Here is a 14,189-nt window from a genome sequence, read left to right as displayed (position 1 = left end):
CTTCTCTAAATGTTTGATAGAATTTGCCTGTGAATCTATCTGGTCCCTGGGCTTTTGTTTGTTGGAAGATTTTTAATCACAGTCTCTATTTCAGTGCTTGTGATACGTCTGTTTATATTTTCTATTTCTTCCTGTTTCAGTCTTGGAAGGTTGTGCTTCTCTAAGAATTTGTCCATTTCTTCCAGGTTGTCCATTTTATTGGCATATAGTTGCTTGTATCTAATAGTTGCTTGTAGTAATCTCTCATGATCTTTTGTATTTCTGCAGTGTCAGTTGTTACTTCTCCTTTTTCATTTCTAAATCTATTGATTTGAGTCTTCTCCCTTATTTTCTTGATGAGTCTAGCTAATGGTTTATCAATTTTGTTTATCTTCTCAAAGAACCAGCTTTTATTTTAGTTTTATTGATCTTTGCTATTGTTTCCTTCATTTATTTTTCATTTATTTTCGATCTGATCTTTATGATTTCTTTCCTTCTGCTAACTTTGGGGTTATTTTGTTCTTTTTTCTCTAATTGCTTTAGGTGTAAGATTAGGTTGTTTATTTGAGATGTTTCTTGTTTCTCGAGGTAGGATTGTATTGCTATAAACTTCCCTGTTAAAACTGCTTTTGCTGCATCCTATAGGTTTTGGGTCATTGTGTTTTCATTGTCATTTGTTTCTAGGTATTTTTTGATTTCCTCTTTGATTTCTTCAGTGATCTCTTGGTTATTTAGTAGTGTATTGTTTAGCCTCCATGTGTTTGTATTTCTTACAGATTTTTTCCTGTATTTGATATCTCGTCTCTTAGCATTGTGGTTGGAAAAGATACCTGATACGATTTCAATATTCTTAAATTTACCAAGGCTTGATTTGTGACCCAAGATATGATCTATCCTGGAGAATGTGCCATGAGCACATGATAAGAAAGTGTATTCTGTTGTTTTTGGATGGAATGTCCTATAAATATCAATTAAGTCCATCTTGTTTAATGTATCATTTAAAGCTTGTGTTTCCTTATTTATTTTCATTTTGGATGATCTGCCTGTTGGTGAAAGTAGTGTGTTAATATTCCCTACTATGATTGTGTTAATGTTGATTTTCCCTTTTATGGCTGTTAGCATTTGCCTCATGTATCAAGGTGCTCCTACGTTGGGTGCATAAATATTTACAGTTGTTATATCTTCTTCTTGGATTGATCCCTTAATCATTATGTAGTGTCCTTCTTTGTCTCTTGTAATCGTCTTTATTTTAAAGTCTATATTGTCTGATATGAGAATTGGTACTACAGCTTTCTTTTGGTTTCCATTTGCATGGAGTATCTTTTTCCATCTCCTTACTTTCAGTCTATATGTGTCCCAAGGTCTGAAGCAGGTCTCTTGTAGACAGCATATATAGGGGTCTTATTTTTGTATCCATTCAGCCAGTCTATGTCTTTTGGTTGGAGCATTTAATGCATTTGCATTTAAGGTAATTATCCATATGTGTGTTCCTATTACCATTTTCTTAATTGTTCTGGGTTTGTTATTGTGGGTCTTTTCCTTCTCTCGTGTTTCCTGCCTAGAGAAGTTCCTTTAGCAGTTGTTGTAAAGTTGGTTTGGTGGTGCTGAATTCTCTTAGCTTTTGCTTGTCTGTAAAGGTTTTAATTTCTCTGTTGAATCTGAATGAGATCCCTGCTCTGTAGAGTAATCTTGGTTGTAGGTTTTTCCCTTTCATTACTTTAAATATGTCCTGCCACTCCCTTCTGGCTTGCAGAGTTTCTGCTGAAAGATCGGCTGTTAACCTTATGGGGATTCCCTTGTATGTTATTTGTTGTTTTTCCCTTGCTGCTTTTAATATTTTTTCTTTGTATTTAAGTTTTGATAATTTGATTAATATGTGTCTTGGTGTGTTTCTCCTTGGATTTATCCTGAATGGGACTCTCTGCACTTCCTTTATTTGATTGACTATTCCCTTTCCCATATTAGTGAAGTTTTCAACTATAATCTCTTCAAATATTTTCTCAGTTGCTTTCTTTTTCTCTTCTTCTTCGGCGAGCCTTATAATTCGAATGCTGGTGCATTTATTGTTGTTCCAGAAGTCTTTGAGACTGTCCTCAATTCTTTTCATTCTTTTTTATTTATTCTGCTCTGTGGTAGTTATTTCCACTATTTTATCTTCCAGGTCACTTATCCGTTCTTCTGCCTCAGTTATTCTGCTATTGATTCCTTATAGAGAATTTTTGATTTCATTTATTCTGTTGCTCATCATCGTTTGTTTGCTCTTTAGTTCTTCTAGGTCCTTGTTAAATGTTTCTTGTATTTTCTCCATTCTATTTCCAAGATTTTGGATCATCTTTACTATCATTACTCTGAATTCTTTTTCAAGTAGACTGCCTATTTCCTCTTCATTTGTTTGGTCTGGTCGGTTTTTACCTTGCTCCTTCATCTGCTGTGTGTTTCTCTGTCTTCTCATTATGCTTAACTTAGTGTGTTTGGGGTCTCCTTTTCGCAGGCTGCAGGTTCGTAGTTCCCTTTGATTTTGGTGTTGGCCCCTGTGGCTAAGCTTGGTTCAGTGAGTTATGGAGGCTTCCTGGTGGAGGGGACTTGTTCCTTTGTTTTGGTGGATGAAGCTGGATCTTGTCTTTCTGGTGGGCGGGACCGTATCCGGTGGTGTGTTTTGGAGTGTCTGTGACCTTATTATGATTTTAGGCAGTCTCTCTGCTACTGGGTGGGGTTGTGTTCCTGTCTTGTTAGTTGTTTGGCATAGGGTGTCCAGCACTGTAGCTTGCTAGTTGTTGAGTGGAGCTGGGTCTTAGAGTTGAGATGGAGATCTCTGGGAGAGCTTTCACTGTTTGATATTACATGGAGCCACGAGGTCTCTGGCGACTAATGTCCTGAACTTGTCTCTACCACCTCAGAGGCACAGGCCTAACACCTGGCCGAGCACCAAGACCCTGTTAGCCACATGGTTTAGAAGAAAAGGGAGAAAGAAAGAGAGAAAGCAAGAAAACTAAAATATAAAGTTTTTAAAATGAAAAATTAAAAAAATTATTAAAAGTTAAAAAAAAGGAAAGAAAGAAGAGAGCAACGAGAACAAAAAACAAATCCACCAATGATAGATATCAAGCGCTAAAAACGATACTAAAAAAAAAAAGGACAGATAAAACCCTAGGACAAATGGTAAAAGCAAAGCTATAGAGACCAAATCACACAAAGAAGCATACGTATACACACTCACGTAAAGCGAAAAAGGAAAAAAATATATATATCTATATATTAAAAAAAAAATGATGAGAACAACGAAATCAGTAAACAAATCTACCAATGATAATAAACTCTAAATACTACCTAAGATAAGCATAAAACCGGGAACAAATCAGATGCAGAAAACGAACCCAAAGTCCACCCCCTCAATTTTGGGGTGATTCATTGTCTATTCAGGTATTCCACAGATGCAGGGTACATCAAGTTGATTGTGGAGATTTAATCTGCTGCTCCTGAGGCTGCTGGGAGAGATTTCCCTTTCTCTTATTTGTTTGCACAGCTCCCGGGGTTCAGCTTTGGATTTGGCCCTGCCTCTGCGTGTCGGTCACCTGAGGGCAGCTGTTCTTTGCCCATATAGGAGGGGATAAAGGAGCAGCTGATTGGGGGCTCTGGGTCACTCAGGCCGTGGGGAGGGAGGGGTACAGAATGTGGGGCGAGCCTGCGGCAGCAGAACCCAGCATGATGTTGCAGCAGCCTGAGGTGCGCCGTGTGTTCTTCCCAGGAAGTTGTCCCTGGATCACGGGACCCTGGCAGTGGCGGGCTGCACAGGCTCCCGGGAGGGAAGGTGTGGATAGTGACCTGTGCTTACACACAGGCTTCTTGGTGGCTGCAGCAGCAGCCTGAGCTTCTCATTACCGTTCTGGGATCTGTGCTGATAGCCACAGCTCACGCTCATCTCTGGAGCTCGTTTAGGTGGTGCTCTGAATCCCCTCTCCTCACGCACCCCGAAACAGTTGTCTCTTGCCTCAGGCAGCTCCAGACCTTTTCCCGGACTCCCTCCTGACTAACTGGTGCACTAGCCCCCTTCAGGCTGTGTTCATGTAGCCAACCCCAGTCCTCTCCCTGGGATCTGACGTCTGAAGCCCAAGCCTCAGCTTGCAGCCTCTGCCCGCCCTGGCGGGTGAGCAGACAAGCCTCTCGGGCTGGTGAGTGCCGGTCAGCACCGATCCTCTATGTGGAAATCTCTCCGCTTTGCCCTCCGCACCCCTGTTGCTGCGCTCTCCTCCACGGCTCCGAAGCTTCCCCCTCTGCCACCCGCAGTCTCCACCCGCGAAGGGGCTTCCTAGTGTGTGGAAACCTTTCCTCCTTCACAGCTCCCTCCCACTGGTGCAGGTCCTGTCCCTATTCTTTTGTCTCTGTTTTTTCTTTTTTCTTTTGCCCTACCCAGGTACGTGGGGGGTTTCTTGCCTTTTGGGAGGTCTGAGGTCTTCTGCCAGCCTTCATTAGGTGTTCTGTAGGAGTTGTTCCACATGTAGATGTATTTCTGATGTATTTGTGGGGAGGAAGGTGATCTCCACGTCTTACACCTCTGCCATCTTGAAGGTCTCACCAGCAGTACTTTCTACGAATGTATTCTGAATGGTTATCAGCAACAAACATAAACATTTATTGAGTACTGATTATATTAGAAAAATTAGTTTTGATTAACAATCATCTTTTTAATGTGTTTACTATTCCAAAACATGGATTATATCTCCAGATAGACCTGCTATCATAAGCTGTATTACACTTGTGCCTTCTTTTCTCAGAATGTAATCTAATTCTTGATTCTTGAAGTGTGTTTGTACATTCATTCATTCAATTCACATTCTTTGATTGTTCACCCTATACTAGGCACAGTGTCATTTTTAAAAATGTTTGGGTATTCAGGTCAGAACCTTTAAAACCCTATTTCAGTGAAGTTATTTCACAGAATAAATTTTTTCACTGCTGTTCAGTGTTTTCCAGTAATATCAGTGCTTATCAAGTTAGTGCCTAAACTTACATATCAGCACACCAATATCTCATAGCAGGTAATGACATGCTGACCTTTTTCTTTTTTTTTTTTTTTTTTTTTTTTTTTTTTTTTTTTTTTGCGGTACACGGGCCTCTCACTGTTGTGGCCTCTCCCGTTGTGGAGCACAGGCTCCGGACGCGCAGGCTCAGCGGCCATGGCTCACGGGCCCAGCCGCTCCGCAGTATGTGGGATCTTCCCAGACCGGGGCACGAACCCGTGTCCCCTGCATCGGCAGGCGGACTCTCAACCTCTGCGCCACCAGGGAAGTCCAATGCTGACCTTTTTCTGTGAAGATTTCCTGAGGCTCCTTGCTGAAATAAACTGTTAGCTTTGGATATACCTTTCCTTTAGGCCAAACGAAACCTAAAAACAGGTCTAAGTCTTTGGAGGCATGAAAGAGAAAATAACTTTAAAATAGAGGTCAAAGAATGGACGAAATATCAGAAGAAATACCTGACAGAGTCTCAAAAGATGAAGCCAACCTATGATTCTTTAAGACCTGACCCCTGGTTGGATAGATTTTTGAGGCTTGGGGTATATCTAAAGCAATTATAAAAAAGTTGAGGGGCCATTTTCCAAACAATATCTCTCACAAGATTTTATTGCAGAGTTGAAATTTAGAATTGCAGGGGAAAATCATGCTCTTACTATGCTGAGCAATTGCTCAAATCCTGTTCATACACAAAAAGAGGAAATGTGGTATTAATTATATGTCCTGCTCATTCTGCAAAGATTTATGACTAAGCAGTTGTTCTCAAAAGTTAGCATGCATCAGTATCAGAGGACTTGTTAAACATAGTTTTTTGAGTCCATTTCCAAGATTATCTGATTCAGTAGGTCTGGGCAGACAGAGAATTTGACTTTCTAACAAGTTTGCAGGCGATGCTGATACTGCTGGTTCAGGGATGACACTTTGAAAACCACTAGATTAAAGTGACGAATAGATTTCATTAGAAATTGGTTTCAGCCATAAGGTAGAAATCAATTTTGAAAGGTTGGAAAGATCATTTGTTCTGAAGCCAGAAAAAACCTCCACTAGATTTCTAGTTTCCTGTTTCAATGACCTTGACCTCAAAAAGCTACAATTACATCACTGCAAATTAAGATTATAACATCTAACATCAGGGGCTGTTGTTGTGAGGATTACTAAAACATTGTATACAAAGTACCTGATACATACCAAGTGCTTAATATGTTGTAGTTAGGATTATACTATTGGTGGTTGCGGTGATACTATTTTTATAAAATACCTATGCATTAATCAGTTGTGAAAATAAGTGGATCTAGTAAATTTATCAAGAATAACTGTGCCCTTTGCTACGGTGGCTGGGCAGAACACTGTTCCCATATTGGCTGGTACCTGCCCTTTCCACTCCAGATTGTTGCTTCTGATATTTTTGCAGTCCCTCAACACCTTCAGTCTAGAGGGTCATCCCAGTCAAAATGAAATCTTGTCTCTTCTTGCTTTTACCAAACGTTGAGGCCTGAGGTTCATTGCATTATTAATAACCAAACTTTCCTTTTGCCCCCGTCTTTGTGCAAAGCCCAAGCATCCTAGATCTTCAGTCATCACATGGACATTTATTCCCATATGGCACCAGACGTATTCTACCAAGACCCATCTCCTGTTCTCACCTCTTCTCCCCAAACCCTTATTACTATGTCCTATGGGATTCAGGGTCTGTGATCAAGAGACTTCTCTACATCCTTACATTCTTCTCCAAAGATCTGTTTTCTAACTAATGGGACCATCTCCTGAGGTCCTAGCTTCCCCTGCTTTTTGTTCCCTCCCATACTCAGTTTCATGAGCCTCAAAGCTCTAAGCCTAAGGGGTTGTATGCTCCCAGTTTTTATGTGCAAAAAAATTCTCCTCCCATTTTCACAAATTCTAGTTTCTTTGGAACGTGTCATCAGATTTTACTAGTGTTATTCTTCCTTGTTTTTGTTATATCTGTGTCCTCTCCCTCATTCACCAGATAAATGTCTTCTCTTCCACACAAGCCTGCCATTATTCTTAGGGATTTCAACATAGAAGCAAATGATCTAACAAGTAGAAGATGGCTTGACCTCTATAGAAGTAAGAATTATTTCCTCCATAAGGATTATTTCCTCCACCCCAATCCAGCCACTTCCTCACACAATTGCAGTCTGGGTCCTGTCATCATCAGCAATAGCACCACATAAAGAAAGTTTGTTTTTTTTTTATTTCCCCAAATATTGACCATCCTCTAATCATCCCTTCTCTTCTGTCCAGTTCATGCACTCTCACTCTTATGTGGGACTGAAGTTCTCTAAAAATAAATTTTATAAAAAATACTGATGCTTTCTGAAGATAAAGTCTGTTCCATCTTCTTTGTTAATGTTCTCTGGAGCATCTATGGCAGGAATTTGCAGAGAGAAAAGATTCAGTTAACATGCAGACCTGACTTTACACATGCAGACCTGACTTTATACAACTCATCTTAGTATTTGATGGAAGAGGATTGAAAGCCAGAAAACTTGTTTATCTTTTCAACTACAGAAATCAGGAAATTAGATAGTATTTGTTCCTGGCTATATGCCTCTGTAAAAGGAAGTTGGCCAATTTCAGAATTTCTAGGAGAAAACAAGCAAGGTAAATATCAACTAATTCTTCCTCTCGGCTCCTCCATCCTACCCCCCCACCCCACAGTGATAGGCCCTGGTTGAATTGGAACACAAATATCCATCACACAGATAACCAATAAAGCAAGTGAAAAGTAAATATTTTAGTTTGTTTGAATCTCCACAACTTGATTTTTTAGACAAAACCCACAAGACTTGAATGATGGATGTGATGGAAATCTTTTCCCGTTTTAATCCTTAATTTCAGTGACTGAATTGAACCAATTCCACACATGGAAATGAGTTTAAGGGCTCATGGAGGAAGATGATTCTCCTCTTACTGCTTATGCAAAGTACAGGACCGGAGCCATGTGCCAGAATAAGTGTTCACAAAAATTTCCCAGAGGGAATTACAATGACCTTTCCTTTGTTTGAACCATGAAGTTCAAACCACCCCATGTGGTGAATGGCCAAAGAAGAGATGAACTCCTTCTGAGGTTGGTGTGGATGGGGGCTCTCAGGCAGTTCCAAAAGGGTGGTTAAAGACTGTACCATTACCTCCCTTATTATCACCTAACCCCTTTCTACATTTTGGATAGAAAACAAACAAGAACAAAAGATGAAAACTGTAGAAAACTACCTTGAAATGACAGATATGGGCTGCTAATGTTTTAGAGCTGTCTAGTTGCCTCAGGAAAGATTATTGGAAAAAAAAAAAATATATATATATATATATATATATATTTCTTTAAAAGCTGCTTCTCCTTTATATAATACAGAGGGGGTAGGTCAGGGAGAGTTAAAAGAGACCTCAAAGAAATACCTAGGCAGACAGATGCTTGATGATCAGATTCTATTTGTTGGATAATAGATTTTCTAGGTGTTTGCTAGGATTATAAGCTAGAACTCCCTACTGATAACTATCAAAGGCTTCATTGGATTGAGAGAAACACTATTTATGAAGAATTGCTTGAATGTATCACAGTCCATCCATTCCCTTGGATCCTCTAAAATAGTCCATCCTTGAATTTGGGAGAGACCAACAGACAACTCTTCACCTAGAATACAAGACGTTGCTTCTTCACCCTGCCTCTCACCTCCACCACCAGCTCCACACTGCCTGGGTGATCAGCCATTTGCTGAATCATGCTTTGGTACAATGCCCTTGGTCTGTGTTGAAAAACTTAATAAAATGCAAGCAAGGAAACAGAATACTCTACTGTGAGGACACTGTTCACAGGGCTCATTATGAATACCCTTGGGAAACAAAAACCTTTTATCTCAGTATCAAGAAAAAATTTTGCTTGTGTTGATTCACTTGTTTGCTTTTATATTTTGGATGAGATGGAGCATGCAATGGATTGTATTCCCCCTTTTTCACTGCCTGCTAAAAAGCTTAGAATTAACTTTGATGCCTAACTATAACATAGTGTAATTGCCTTATTTATTTTAAACTTTATTTTTTTGTTGTCAATAATCTGCTTCTGGTACAAATGAGAATAAAATATATTAAACATATAAGGTAAGATAAACTACGTATGTTGGTAAGTGAAGTGATCCAGAGTGCTGTGCGATTAGGTGATGCAATCCACCATTTCCTTACCGTGCAGCTTTCCCCCTGTTCTAGTGTACCACAGTGCCACAGGAGGTGGTCTAGCATAAAATAGTTAAGAAATGTGCCTGGAATTGGACAAGATTTTAATTTCCAGATTCTTGGGGGTTTCATCACATTATTTTAGATTTATGCCCTAATCTCTCTGAGTCAAAGTTTATCCTTCTATAAAGTGCAGATTATAATTATGCCTACTTTATGATTGAGGATTTGATGCAGTGGGATGTTTAACAAAAATACTTAGTATCACCTTCATTTATAAATATACTTAACACAGTGACATACACACACAATATACATATAAATTATGAGATGGTATAAGATAATATATTATAAAATTATAATAATTATTTAATAAATGATAGCTTTACTACATTGCTTTTCTGCTTTACTGTTGTTGCTTTTTCGTGCATGAGCTCTAGGTGGCATTATATGAACTGAATTCATTTCCAGCTCCTCCAGATGGACACCCCTGCTGCCACAAAGGAGACTTCATTGAGGGACAGTTTTATATACAATGTGATAGAAGTTTTATGGGAAAACATGGGTTATAAGATCAGGTAATTTTGCAAAACACTGTACAAAGCAAAGTAAAAACTAGTCTATTTATTTAAGTAATTTTCAGTGTCTTCATTATGTTAGTATATACATGAATTCTTCAAACCAGGGACATAGAATGCAGCCTTTAACGAACTTATTTTATTGCATTAAAAAAAAAAATCTCTCCAGAATCATTCAGGGGACTGGATTTCTGGAGAATCAGTTTTGGGAAATGCTACAACATGCTAAAATTCCTTTTCTAGTGATCTATTAAGGTGCTTGAAATTCTCACTTCTTTGTGATAAATCATTCCTTGAAGAACTGAAAAATCACACCTACTTACATCAAAACTTTTAGGCCTCAAAGTATAATTACCTGAGAAGTTTACAAGCTCTCATGTAGGATAAAAAAAGGACTCAGACAGATGGAAACACAGCATATTATCCAGCGGTATGGGTCATGGTCAAGAGAGCAAACCCAGATGGAGGAAGCACGGAAGTTGGGGCATAGCATGAGGGCACCATGGGAAGGAGGTGGTGGAAAAGGGAGGAGATATGGAAGAAAAGTAGTAGATGGGAGAGCCTTGGACAGACTTTATGAGCTGCATAATGACAGGTCATGGACAGATGTGAAAACTACCTACTACATATTAGGTGGTAATGGAAGGGTTAAATATCTATCCCCGATCTTTTTAAGAACTCCTTTTCCACAAAAGGGCCCATAGAGTTAGTTTTTTTTTTTTTTAACATCTTTATTGGAGTATAATTGCTTCACAATGTTGTGTTAGTTTCTGCTGTATAACAAAGTGAATCAGCTATACGTATACATATATCCCCATATCCCTTCCCTCTTGCATCTCCCTTCCACCCTCCCTATCCCACCCCTCTAGGTGGTCACAAAGCACAGAGCTGATCTCCCTGTGCTATGCGGCTGCTTCCCACTAGCTATCTATTTTACAGTTGGTAGTGTATATGTGTCCATGCCACTCTCTCACTTCGTCCCAGCTTACCCTTCCCCCTCCCTGTGTCCTCAAGTCCATTCTCTACGTCTGCGTCTTTATTCCTGTCCTACCGCTAGGTTCTTCAGAACCTTTTTTTAGATTCTATATATATGTGTTAGCATACGGTATTTGTTTTTCTCTTTCTGACTTACTTCACTCTGTATGACAGACTCTAGGTCCATCCGCCTCACTACAAATAACTCAATTTTGTTTCTTTTTACGGCTGAGTAATATTCCATTGTATATATGTTCCACATCTCCTTTATCCATTCATCTGTCGATGGACACTTAGGTTGCTTCCATGTCCTGGCTATTGTAAATAGAGCTGCAGTGAACATTGTGGTACATAACTCTTTTTGAATTATGGTTTTCTCAGGGCATATGCCCAGTAGTGGCATTGCTGGGTCATATGGTAGTTCTATTTTTAGTTTTTTAAGGAACCTACATACTATTCTCCATAGTAGCTGTATCAATTTACATTCCCACCAACAGTGCAAGAGGGTTTCCTTTTCTCCACACCCTCTCCAGCATTTATTGTTTATAGATTTTTTGATGATGACCATTCTGACTGGTATCTTTTACTCTCTCCACTTGTCAGCTAACATCTGTAGTTAAAACTAACTCTAACCGTTCTGATTGGTTAGTTAGAACGGTTACAGTTAGTTTTAACTACAGATGTTAGTTGACAAGTGGAGAGAGTAAAAGATACCAGTATGTAAGCTAACGTTTCTCATCCCATGCTGCACATCCACAGCACCCAGGGCACTCTGTAAAAGAACCAAGGCCTGGCTCCAGTCCAAACCTATTAAATCAGGATCTGCAAGGCTGAGGCCAAGACACTAGTAATTTTTAAGCTTCCTCAGAGATTCTAATGTGCACCCATGGTTAGAACCACTGCCTTAGAGAAGAGACCATCGAAGAAATAGTGGGGAGTAGAGAAGGATAGTTTCTTCAGACTGACACTTAGGGATGAAGTGGTTTCCTTTCTACCAAAAAACTGTCCACAATTTATAAATCCCGATGCAAAGGTAGAGAAAATTATGAGATTCTTTGAATGTATTTCACAAGCCTTTACCTGCTATACCTTTCCTTTATTCTCTTACCAAATTGCCAAAGGGCAGTTACTCTGTAGATATGAACCATCTCCAGTCCCACACTCCACACTTTAGAATCCTGTTTACCCTGAGACTAGTTGATGGAGTTAAGATGAAATTTCTCTCCAGAGTTCTGTCATCATATTTGCATGAGTCCTCTTTTTTGGAAAATCCAGCTGATTATGAGATAGCATCAGTTTTATTTTAAGATTTTGGTGGATTGTCTCTTTCCCTCTTCAGATAATCTTTAGGTTTCAGCTGAGAGCCCCTGGAAGAAATGATGGATTTAGGGATAGTATTTAAGTGATGGTGACTTGAGGTAGGAGGCACATCAAGGGGGAAAAGGAAATCTGTCAAGTATAGGGCCTTTCTTCACAGTGTACCTAAGGCTCTTATAATGGCTGATTCAATGATGGTGATGTATTTTAATGAGATTTTCATGACTGAGTTTCTTTGCCACCTGGAATACTGATCCTTGTTTGTAACTTCGTCTTCCTCCAATGAACTTTCTCCAGTGAAATGATTGCTTTGCTTCTTAAACAATCCAAGGGGAAAGGAAAAAAAAATCCAATAACTGAAGTAAATTTGATAGCCTGTGTACCATCCTATACCTGTCATCTAGATGAATTTTGATGTGCTAGGGAAGAAAGGAAAAAAATTTTTTTTGAAAATTTTTTCTTAGCTGATTGTAGTTAGTCTTTTTTTGCCAAAGAGTGAAACATAGCAAAGAGACATACCTATACAGAGTCCTGTTACTCAAAGTTTTAAATAAGAGAATAATTTTTTTCATTTAAGAGAGTCATGAAAACTTTAGAGAGGCAGAATATAATTATCACAATATGTATCCATCCATGTCACTGAAATTTTATACCATGCCTTTTTATTCTTCTCCTGGCTGATTCCTACTGTGGCAAGTATTTCTCCTTGGGAAATAGTGGGAAAATGGAAAGAATGTCAGTATAAATACTGTATTAGTTAAAATTAAAAACATATATAGTTGGTATTAGCATTAAGTGACAATCAAGTGCAGAATGGCTCCTTTGGTAATTTCTAAACAGCCGTAACACAGAAGCTCCAGTGACTTGATTTTCCCCATTAGAATTATCTCCACATCTTCATCATTTATAGATATGACCTCCCAAGACTAGGAGGCAAAGTGGCATGTTCTTCTATATTAACAAGATATGTCCAACCAAACTAATTTATTAGGATTTGTTCAGACAAATTAAAACAGTATTTCTCTCTGTGTTCCTCATTTTTATTTTCTATCTTAGCAGAAGCATCCATTTTATCGAACAGTATAAATCCACCATTTAACTAGCTGTGATTGTAAGTAATAAACTTTCTTCTGTTTCTGTTAACTTTTTTCTTCTTTCTGTTAAAAGGACAGACGTAAAAGGAGAGAGAAGCATATTGATCTAAGTATTCTCATCTTTCATTTTAAAGCATAAAATTGTATACATTTATTCAGAAATATTTATTAAGAGCATATAATGTACTTGCTGCTATTTTAAGTCCTGGTTCCAGAGCAGTGAACAAAGTTGAACAAAAACCCCTTCCCTCATGAAACTTACATTCTGTTGCTTTTTTTTTTTTTTTTAATGGGAGATAAAGTTAAAGGAGTTGAAGAAAACAGGTCTCAAGAGAATTGTTAAAATTAAAAGTATGATGTTTAAGGTGTGATGCCACATCATAGACAATAATAGTATTGTTAGTAGTAGTTGGCTCGAACTATGAGCCATGAATTACTCATTAAATATAGCTTTTTATTTAATGATCACAGCTTCTTATGAATGTGGTACTTTTAAATTCTCATTTTGCAGTTAAGAAAACTGAGAAAGTTTCAGCAACTTGCCCACAGGCATGTAATTAAGAGGGACCCCAACTCACAGAGACTCAACTTCAGATCTGTGCTCTTTACCCCTTCAGTTTGTGCCTCCCTTGTGTACAAGTATACGAACCAAGGTACAAAACTAAGTATTTTCATATGAACCTAGTATTTCACCTGCAGTGCCAGGTTTTAGTTATTTTAAATATTAACCAAAAAATTAATTATTGTTAAAAATCATATAACAGAAAAGGACATGTACAATTAGATGAAGGGCCCATATCTTCAACTCTTGAGTGTCAAAGAATTGTCCAAATCATTGTCATTATTTTAGAATCCGATAATATAACACAGAGCACAAACTTTTTACACAGCTTAGTACCGTATGAGATAAGCTTACTGTGTTTTTCCATTATTTTTCTACTTACAATCCAAATATTAATTGAGACTCTGATCTAAAATTGGTAAGTGTTTATATTGCCAATCTGTACCTTTCAAATAAGATTGTTTCACGACCTTCATTGTATTCTCTC

The sequence above is a fragment of the Mesoplodon densirostris genome, chromosome 8 (genome assembly GCF_025265405.1).
Source record: "Mesoplodon densirostris isolate mMesDen1 chromosome 8, mMesDen1 primary haplotype, whole genome shotgun sequence".
Taxonomy (NCBI): Eukaryota; Metazoa; Chordata; class Mammalia; order Artiodactyla; family Ziphiidae; genus Mesoplodon; species Mesoplodon densirostris.
Note: the sequence above shows the minus strand (reverse complement) of the source record.